Raw genomic sequence first — 11,559 nt, forward strand, 5'->3', positions numbered from 1 at the left:
ACTGGATCCTAAATACTCTATATGTTTTGCGATAGGATCATGTTGGTGATTATGACAAGACCAATTATCCAAATATCTCAATAAAATACCCCCCAACCGCCACGTGGTACCTTCCTTGATCGCCAGTTGATCGCTGATGAGTCTGCTTAGAAGGGTATATAGCCATACCTAGAGCATCCCTGTCAACAATTGAGCCAAAAGACAATAGACTGCAGCTGGAGCAGATTCTCATCTCAACCACTCCCTGGTTAAAGATGCATAACAGCACTGAAGGAAACAACTTCTACATTCCCATGTCCACAGGACTGGACTTGTAAGAAGTCCCTTTGAATAGCCACAGTTTTACTTGGTGCATCCACGGCAATTCTATCTGCTTGCTGTCTACATGTTTTTCCTGCTCTGTTTTGGATTCCCATCAATGGTCTGACCCTACATGTTTATCCTGATATCCCCCCCACACACGCAATACAAATATACTTACTAGCACAGACTTTTCTCATAACTTCTGTATTAAGGGAAAAGGTGATTTCTATGACTGTGATATGTGGTTCTCACTGGATAAAAGCTTATTTCTGTAATACAGCCAAACTAAATTATTGTTATTTTGTTGCTATATTTACATAATGCCATTTATGTAACCGACTGATATAAGCAACCAATCCTGGTCTACAAAGCATTAATTGTTTGAGATACACACATTGATGGAGATGCTGGTGTAACGGTTTTCTTCTGCCGAAAGAGAGGCGGACCAAAACGCAGAGTGGTTATTTTTATACATCTTTAATAAAGATGAGAAATGAACAATATACAAAAACAATAAACGTGAAAAAACAGCCCTATCTGTTGCAACAAACACAGAGACAGGAACAGGCGGCGCTGGGCAGACGGGCAGCTCTGGCAACGCTGGAGAGGAAGGCTCTGGCAGCGCTGGACTGAGGAGCTCTGGCGCCTCTGGAATGAGGGTCAGAAGCTCTGGCAGCGCCGGACAGGCGGGAGACTCCGGCAGCGCTGGAGAGGAGGAAGGCTCCGGCAGCGCTGGACAGGCGGGAGACTCCGGCAGCGCTGGACAGGTGAGGCGCACTGTAGGCCTGGTGCATGGTGCCGGCACTGGTGGTACTGGGCCGAGGACATGCACCTCAGGGCGAGTGCGGGGAGCTGCCACGGGAGGGCTGATGCGTGGAGGTGGTACCGGATAGACCGGACCGTAAAGGCGCACTGGAGCTCTTGAGCACAGAGCCTGCCCAACCTTACCTGGTTGAATGCTCCCGGTCGCCCTACCAGTGCGGCGAGGTGGAATAGCCCGCACTGGACTATGCAGGCGAACCGGGGACACCATGCGCAAGGCTGGTGCCATGTAAGCCGGCCCAAGGAGACGCACTGGAGACCAGATGCGTAGAGCCGGCTTCTACCTGGCTTCGCCATACTTCCTGTGTGCCACCCCCAAGAAATTTTTGGGGTTGCCTCTCGGGCTTCCTTGCCAGCCGTGTTCCCTCATATCGCCGGCTCCTCTCTCCGGCTGCCTCTGCTCTCCTAGCTGCCTCCACCTGTTCCCATGGAAGGCAATCTTTTCCCGACAGGATCTCCTCCCATGTGTAGCAACCCTTGCCGTCCAATACATCGTCCCATGTCCATTCCTCTTTGCTCCGCTGTTGCTGTTGCCCGTTACCACGCCGCTTGGTCCTGTTGTGGTGGGTGATTCTGTAACGGTTTTCTTCTGTCGAAAGAGAGGCGGACCAAAATGCAGCGTGGTTACTTTTATACATCTTTAATAAAGATGATAAATGAACAATATACAAAAACAATAAACGTGAAAAACCCGAAACAGCCCTATCTGGTGCAACAAACACAGAGAACGGAACAATCACCCACAAAACCCAACACAAAACAGGCTACCTAATTATGGTTCCCAATCAGAGACAATGACTAACACCTGCCTCTGATTGAGAACCATATCAGGCCATACACAGAAACAGACCAACTAGACACACAACATAGAATGCCCACTCAGATCACACCCTGACCAAACAAAACATAGAAACATACAAAGCAAACTATGGTCAGGGTGTTTCAGCTGGAAGCCAAATGGAAAACATGTTATAACTACTGTATTTCTCTCTTTCCTTGTCTCATTCTAGGTCAGGTTTCTCTGTGGTCTCTGGTGGTGCTTGCCATTGAGGGATACATTATGGTCTGCAAGTCCATGGGAGGCTTCAATTTCAGTACAAGCCACACTAGTACCGGATGTGCATTCACCTGGGTCATGGCTATGACTTGTGCTGCCCCCCCACCCCCCCATTGGCTGGCTGGTCTAGGTAACTCAAAACTTTGATAAATAAGAGATCTCACAAATCTATACATTGCAAGGGGGTAACTGATGTTGGGCACCACAAATGGCAGTTTCTGTTATTTGCTAAAGACACCATGCCACATCAGCCTTTATTGTGGAGAGGTGAGGAAGGATAATGCCAATTTTAGACTAGAGATGATTGCATTGCAAGGATGGTATGAACAAATTTTGAATTTAACCATGTCCAACCAGACCCAACCAGTCCCAATCTTGAGTAGTTTAGCAAATGATAGCCTTACCAAGCTGCATTCCTTTTTTTGGCCAAGTATGTTTCGTCAAGGTAGTTCACTGAACCTTAGCTGAGACGTTGAGTTTGGGAAACCCTGTCTAATGTAGTCTTGCGGTGTGAGTACCACCAGGGTTTGATACCCTGTTGATCACATTGGTGCAAATTCTAACATCCATTTAAGTTTCACTTAGTCATTTTTTTTTTCAATGAGAGACGAATTGAACATTTTAGATAAGTGGAAATTAGGATTCATCCATAATGGATAGATAAATTACAAACAATGCCAAATACCCAGTCTGATTAGTTAATTCATAATTGGATGAGAAGTTAATGATTGATATTGGTTTGGTACTGTATGTACACTGTAGAGAGGGCAGGCAAGCAATCTGGAGGCAATCTGCCACCCTTCCCCCATTTCAATAGATTTGGAGCTTAAGACTGGGAGTGTTTAAGTAGTTCTCTACTACAGTACTGTAGAGGAACTCTTGTCAGCCTTGGCCTCTCAGTTCTCTCAATTTCTTGTTAAAATGGTATTCATAAAACTTAATTGACCACTTCCTCTTCCAAATACGGTGAAAATTGTATTTGGAATAATGAATTCCATTTACACCAGATATTTAAATCCTATCTGGTACTCCAAGATCCAATCATAGTGGCCAGGAATGTTTTGGGAAAGATTGTTATCTGATTTGTTGAGACTGCTCCCTGAGGTGGAAGTATACATATTGAATTTGTGTTTTAGGATGTTGATAATAGCCTTTCAACATTCTGCCCTTCAGGATTGGATTTGGCACTAAAACAGGGCAAAAACCATCCCATCTGCTTATACTGCATACATATAGTTAAACAGCATCTAAGTCAATAATCTGATTCGTACATTTGACAAATATAGTATTTATAGTAATGGCCGTTGAGAAAGAAGTTTAACATTTAAAAACTTCATTCAAGGGATAAAAGCTTTTATACTTTTTGAGGTAAAATATCTTAACAGGCTTATTTGTCATTCCCACATAGATGCAGTGTTCATGTGGACCAGACTACTACACAATGGCCGAAAGGCTTCAACAATTAATCATATGTCTTGTACTTGTTCTCCTGCCACATCTGTGTTCCTGCCATCGCCATTGTCTTCACTTAAAAGGAAGCCTTGTCCTCACAGTAAACCCTATCAGACCTCAGGATAAGACCCAGATGCAGACATGTTGAAGTAACAAAAGTTTATTACAAAAACAAGGGGCAGGCTCACGGTCAGGGCAGGCAGAGGTCAGTAATCCAGGGCAGTGTCACAAGGTACAGAATGGCAGGCAGGGTCAGGGCAGGCAGAATGGTCAAAACAGGAAAACTAGAATACAGGGACTAGAGAGAAAAAGAGGAGTACAGGAAAATACTGGTAGGCTTGACGAGACAAGACAAACAAGCATCGACTGGAAGGCAGTGGAGTGTGCAGCGGAGCGGGGTGACATGAGAGAACTTGTTAAGGTGAAAAAACCAGGAGGGCTGCAGTATTCTGGAGAAGTTGCAGGAGTTTCATGGCTCAAGCGGGGAGCCCAGCCAATAGCGAGTTGCAGTAGTCCAGATGGGAGAGGACAAGTTCCTGGATTAGGACTTCCACCTCTTCCTTTGTGAGATAGGACAGTACTCTACAACGGATGTTGTAGAGCATGAACCTGCAGTAGTGAGTCACTGCTTTGATGTTTGCAGCGAACGACAGGGTGTTGTCCAGGGTCACGCCAAGGTTCTTTTCCCTCTGGGAGTGTGACATTGTGGAGTTGTCAACCGTGATGGACAGGTCTTTGAGCAGAGGAGAGAGAGACTCCGTGACAAAGAGAAGAGCAGTCTCGGTTGAGTGACCCATCTTGAAGCCTGGTTAAGGTCAAAAATGTCGTTTTGAGAGAGATCATGAGAAAGTTGATCAGAGACAGCACACCCAAATGTTTTGGAAAGAAAAGAAAGAAGGGATACAGGTCAATCATTTTTGAAGTCTGATGAGTCGAGTGTTGGTTTCTTGAGGAGGAAAGCAACTCGGATCATTTTGAAGTCAAAGGGGGCCCAACCAGTGGTCAGGGATGAGTTGATGAGGGAAATGAGGAATTTTAGAGTGGTAGAAAGTGGCTTTAGCAGCAGATACAGAGGAAGAGAAGCTAAAGAGGAGTGTGTGAAATGATGATAAGTCCTCCGGCAGTTTAGTTTTCCTCCATTTTCGCTCAGCTACCCGCAGCCCTGTTCTGTAAGCTCGCAATGAGTCACTCAGCCACGGAGCAGGAGGAGAGGGCCGAGCCGGCCGAGAGGAAAGTGGACAGTGCGAGTCAAAGGATGCGGAAATGGAGGAGAGTTGGATTGAAGAGGCAGAATCAGGAGACCAGAGGATGAAGGATTTTGCATAAGGGAGAGAAGATAGGATAGAAGAGGAGAGAGTAGTGGGAGAGAGACAGCGAAGATTTCAATGGTGCATGACCATCTGGGTAGGGGCTGAGTGGTTAGGGTTGGAGGATAGGGAGACAGAAAAGCAAACAATGTAGTGATCAGAGACCTGGAGGAGGGTTGCAGTGAGAATAATAGGCGAGCAGCCTCTAGTAAAGAGGAGGTCAAGCGTATTGCCTTTCTTGTGAGTTGAAGGAGATTGGGAAAAGGTGAGATCAAAAGAAGAGAGGAGGGGAAAGAGAGATTTGGAAATAAATTATTTGAAGACAGACATCGGGAGGTTGACGCTGTCAAGTACGAAGAGCGGTGAGCCCTCGTCAGGAAATAAGCTTATCAACATGTCAAGCTCATTGAGGAACTCTTTAAGAGCACCTGGTGGGTGATAGATGACAATAATGTTAAGCTTGAGTGAACAAGTGACAGTGACAGTATGGAATTCAAATGAGGAAATGGACAGGTGAGAGAGGGAAAATAGAACATTTCCACTTAGGAGGAATGAGTAGACCTGTGCCTCACCGCAATGACCAGAAGCTCTTGGACTATGAGAGAAAACATAGTCAGAGGAAGAAAGAGTTGCTGGAGTAGCAGTGTTCTCTGAAGTGATTCATGTCTTAGTCAAGGCCAAAAAGTCAAGGGACAGAAGGGCAGCATAGGCTCAGATGAATTCGGTGTTCTTGACTGCAGATCGGCAGTTCCAGACGCTGCCAGAGAGCCAGAATTCCACATAGGTTGTGCGTGCCAGGTAAACTAAATTAGATGTGTTGAAGCCAAGGGGTGGGGAGCGTATTTAAAGCCTACCGGACAGAGGTGGGAACAGGTATAGAAAACACACACATAGTCGACAAAGCTGCAAAATCTGTAAGAAGTTAATAACTAGGTGAGGGAGTAGTGTGGAGCCTTCCTCTCTTACATTCCTCAAACAACTCGGCAGAACCGTCTATGTTTCGGCGATGGTCTTAGTTTTGCGACAAAACCACCGCTGACACGACCGCCACTTACAGCTGTTGCTGAGAAACCAGGGGAGACTGAAGAACTAACACTAATTGCCTAGCAGAGGTGGAGAGTACTCCTCCCTGTACTAATTGGTGATTGCTTAGAGAGGTGAACCACTCCCCCCCCAATAAAGCCACTGATTACCAAAACAAGTCACAAATTGCCCTGCCCCCTGATCCTGGTTGTGTCAACAACTATCTGCAAATTAAGAGCAGTCAGCAGTTCACGGTCCACATCAGCAACTGGGAAGACAGGCAGCACTTAGTGTAGATGACCCTAGCTATCAAAAATATAGTACTAGACCACAACAGGTAAAGACAAAAACACCTAAAAACGGTGTGCCCGACACCTACTACCATGCCCCGTTCAAAGGCACTTCAATCTTTGTCTTGCCCATTCACCCTCTGAATGGTACACATACATATTCCATGTCTAAATTGTCTCAAGGCTAAAAAAAATCATTATTTATCCTGTCTCCTCCCCTCATCCCCTTCAGCTGCACTGAACAAGTGATATCATAGCTTCAAGGAAAGAGAATGTGTTCCTAATGTTTTGTATGCTCAGTGTATACTGACTATAATTTTTCTATCAAACAATTACTTAATTACCTGATTTCATGTGTCTTTCCTTGTTTGTTTTCAGGCTGCAGCTTCCCAGCAGGACTCAGCATCTACCCATACGTGACACGTATGAGGTTTGTTATGGCTTGTGGTTTCCTATGGCTTTTGGTTTCCTGATTGCCTGGTGGAGCTGCCTTTACAGCGATGGCGGCACGTATCCTAGTGGTTAAGAGCGTTGGGTCAGGAACTGAAATGTTGCTGGTTCAAATCCGTGAGTCGACTAGGTGAAAAATTGGTCGATGTTCCCTTGAGCAAGGCACTTAACCCTAATTGCTCCTGTAAGTCGCTGTGGATAAGTGGGTCTGCTTATTGACTCAAATATAAATGTAATTACACTGCACACTTCAAAGCACCTCTACTCTTTCACATACAGTATCTGAACTGACTGTCATTTATGTTAAGACAGTGACATGCATACGAAATTAGGACAATTTTCCATTGCTCCATTCAAAACCTTCCTATTGCTTTTCATAGCTAAGGTGGTAAGAAACCTAATGTGAAATGATGACATTGGGATGACGTAGTGAACTACTCTCATGTTTTGTCTTGTAGGATTGAGATTTTATTGGTAGAAAGTGAGAACACACACTGAGTGCACAAAACATAAGGAACACCTTCTTAATATTGAGCTGCACCTTTGGTCCTCATTCTTTCTCTACAGTTTCATACATGCTGACCATGTTATTTTGTGGCAAGAACTCAATGGGTGATGAGGGGGCTTCTTCTGTGTCAACAAGCAAGACAGGACTCTCTTCTCTGGGCCAAGTCTTCTGTTGTCTTTTGGGACTCTTTTGGGACCTCTCTTCATTCTATTCTAAGCTGCTCTTATGTGTCTGACAGTCACTGTTGGTGTCTGATATCGGTGATTGATAGTCCTGACAGTGACACTAAGCTCTGTGTTTAACCTATAGTGTCACCATGGATTTTCTCAATCAGCTAATGTATAAACGGAAAGGCCATATTAACGTTTTACTGTAGTGGGCTAAATCAGGGTCACACACAGTGTTTCTTGTTAGTCTTAAAGAAATCTACTTTGAAACAAAAGTATACAACTCACACACATGATTATTGGCTTACAAAAAATAACACACTTGTACCATGTCAGATATATTGAAATGTATTCAATTTTGAGTTTGTATTCCAATATTACACTTTATATACATCACAGAAGACTGAAATACAACAAAACTGTTTGACATAGAAAAACCCAATTTTTGTCATAAACCCCCCACCCCCCAAAAGACATGTTTATTAATGATTAAATAATGACATTTTTGAATAACATTCCACCCATGAGGCCAATAGGTCATTTGACAACAGGAGAAGGTTTTTGCACCACTCTGTAACTGTATATAAGAAGGTACACCCCAGGCCAGAAGCGTCCTTTTTTAAAGCTCCTCTCAAGGTTTGCTCAAATGAGTTGTTTTACTTGGTGGTAAGACATACGTGGAACTTTATTTAAATTCACTTGGATACATTAATACCTTCTGAGAAACCATTGAATAGATCTTTATATTTATGTACTGTAACTGTTAGGCCATGAATCTAATAATGTACGTACTTTATTATAAAACATACAAATGTAGGACGGGACAAATAAATGGATGCTTAAATAATTTATTTAGTCACACTTTTTTAAATGTATTTTTTACTTTGCTATTTCAATTTGTTTAGCTGATCACTTCACAAATGACTCATCTGCGAAATCATGAAATGTTGTATCTGGATATACGCCCAAATGAGGGGTCAAAAGCATAGTAATGTTATGTTACAATCTCACTGACTATTGACCATTTTCTTTAATAAATGTCTTCAGTGGTGGAAAAAGTACCCAATTGTCATACTTGAGTAAAAGTAAAGATACTTTAATAGAATATGACACAAGTGAAAGTCACCCAGTAAAATACTACTTAAGTAAAAGGCTAAAAGTATTTGTTATTACATATACTTAAGTATCAAAAGGAAATGTAATTGCTAAAATATACTTAAGTATCAAATCAAAACCAAATAAAATCAAATTTATTTGTCACATACACATGGTTAGCAAATGTTAATGCGAGTGTAGCGAAATGCTTGTGCTTCTAGTTCCTAAAATGCAGTAATAACCAACGAGTAATCTAACCTAACAATTCCAAAACTACTACCTTAAACACACAAGTGTAAAGGGATAAAGAATATGTACATAAAGATATATGAATGAGTGATGGTACAGAACGGCATAGGCAAGATGCAGTAGATGGTATCGAGTACAGTATATACATATGAGATTAGTAATGTAGGGTATGTAGACAAAGTGGCAGAGTTTAAAGTGGCTAGTGATACATGTATTACATAAAGATGCAGTAGATTATATAGGGTATATAGGGTACAGTATATACATATGAGATGAGTAATGTAGGGTATGTAAACATTATATTAAGTAGCATTGTTTAAAGTGGCTAGTGATATATTTTCCATCAATTTCCATCAATTCCCATTATTAAAGTGGCTGGAGTTGAGTCAGTGTGTTGGCAGCAGCCACTCAATGTTAGTGGTGGCTGTTTAACAGTCTGATGGCCTTGAGATAGAAGCTGTTTTCCAGTCTCTCTGTCCCTGCTTTGATGCACCTGTACTAACCTCGCCTTCTGGATGATAGCGGGGTGAACAGGCAGTGGCTCGGGTGGTTGTTGTCCTTGATGATCTTTATGGCCTTCCTGTGACATCGGGTGGTGTAGGTGTCCTGGAGGGCAGGTAGTTTGCCCCCATATAAATCATTTTAAATTCTGTATATTAAGCAATCTAGACAGCCCCATTTTTATATGTAAGGATAGCCAGGGTTACACTCCAACACTCAATTTACAAACAACGTATTTGTGTTTAGTGAGTCCGCCAGATCAGAGGCAGAAGCGATGATATGGGATGTTCTCTTGATAAATGTGTGAATTTGACCATTTTCCTGTCTTGCTAAGCATTAATAAAGTAAAAGTTGTCAAAAATATAAATAGTAAAGTAAAGTACACATACCCCCAAAAAACTACTAAAGTAGTACTTTCTAGTATTTTTACTTAAGTACTTTACACCACTGAATGCCTTATAATAAAAGCCTTTCTCCTGAGGTCTTCATCCTTAATTTCAGAGATGGTTCGGAGAAATCTTGCCTGACGAGATGTTACCTCCAAAACAAATGTATTGGCTTTAGCTCAAGGGACTTACGCTCTCTTGTGGCATGTAGGAGACCCGGGTCAAACCCCAGTTGGTCACATGTTAGTGGTCATATCCTATGTCTGTATCTAGTACCTTGTTCACAGATTTTTGGTTCTCATTCTTTACCTTAATTTCCGTAATTGCATGCTGATCACTTTGTTCTGTAGCAAGAACCCATTGTGTGATGAAGAAGCTTCTTCTATGTCAAATAGCAGGACAGAGGTGCCTTCCCTGCATAGAAACATACAGTATCCTCATACATGTCCTCCTTGGCCACTGGTCAGTGTCTGCGATTTGTATTTGGGATTGACAGTACTGACACTAAACTCTGTGTTAATTAAGCAATAGAGCATGGATATTCTCATAAAAAAACAAAAACATTATACCTTTATTTTACTAGGCAACTCAGTTAAGAACATATTCTTATTTTCAATGACGGCCTAGGAACAGTGGGTTAACTGCCTGTTCAGGGGCAGAATGACAGATTTGTACCTTGTCGGCTCGGGGATTCAAACTTGCAACCTTTCGGTTACTAGTCCAACGCTCTAACCACTAGGCTACCCTGACGCTCATGAAGCTAAGGTGTACACATATAGGTCATAGAGGCCTTTCCTGCAGTCAATGACATGGTACAGGTGTCTTCTTTTTTGTAAGGCCATAACTATGTGTGTACTTTTGTTTCAAAATAGATTTGTTTTTTAAACTACCAAGAATCACTCCACGTGACACTGATTTAGCCCACTGCAGTAAAAGGTTACGTTCACCATATTTAAGTACAACACTACAACACTAAATAAGATGGTACAGCCCAGTCAATACATCATGAAATGGCTGCTCTCAACAAGTTTGCTGAACTGAGTTGTTATTCTTGTTGTGGAATACATGTGGTAGTTAATTTAAACATCTGAAGAATGGATGTCTCAACCTTGACTTTGTGATCTGCACTTGGATGCGTTGAAGCATCCTGAGAGACCTTTTCCAATGTATGGTGTTTTTATAAATTTTGGGGGGGCTTGAATCAAATGCTGTGGATAGTTTGTAAAATCATAAAAATGTAGGACAAATAAAGGTATGCATAATAATGTTTTGGTGGTTTAGTTTTTTGTTGTTTTGCTTTTTTTATTTGTTCAGCTGATCAGTTAGCAAAAATATAACTTTATTAGATTCCTCAGGTTGATCAAGACCATTGAAATTGTATGATACAAAATAACTGACCTTTGGTATCAAACATTTCCTTTTGTATATGATATAAACAAGTAATAGATTATTCCAATCATGAATTGAAATGCAGTCTACTACCTAGCTAGCTAACCGACTGACGGTTAGCTTGCTAGCAACAGATCTATAACAGTGCCTTCTATTGATGACCTTATGCAAAGTGAATATAATCCAATATTCTATTTTCAATGTAAATAATAGCCAATCACAGTGCATAATGTATAGATAAGTTATTTTAACAAGCAGAAAAAACAATTAGTTATATTCCTTTAATAAATAGCTACATATTGCTATGCTGAATATACAGTATGTTGCTTCTTGCTAGCTAACCTGCAGCATACAATACTGGACTTGAGATTATCATACTATATACAACTATTAAACATTAAACATGCAATATTTAAACATTCAATGTAAGTGGGTGTTTATAATTCAAAAAACATTATTGATTGAAATGACTAGCAAGACCCAGTCAGAAAGGAACTGATAGTTGTACCTGAAGCAAAAAACACATTTTGGTAGATCCTGAAAGCTGCAATAAATATACA

General features: G+C 41.7%; 1 pseudogene; it reads left to right on the forward strand.

The window, feature by feature from the left end:
• The first annotated feature begins 254 nt into the window (after positions 1 to 254).
• On the forward strand, positions 255 to 6,674 carry LOC121846738 (annotated as a pseudogene).
• Positions 6,675 to 11,559: the final 4,885 nt, after the last annotated feature.

This window comes from Oncorhynchus tshawytscha, linkage group LG07 (genome assembly GCF_018296145.1).
Source record: "Oncorhynchus tshawytscha isolate Ot180627B linkage group LG07, Otsh_v2.0, whole genome shotgun sequence".
NCBI lineage: Eukaryota > Metazoa > Chordata > Actinopteri > Salmoniformes > Salmonidae > Oncorhynchus > Oncorhynchus tshawytscha.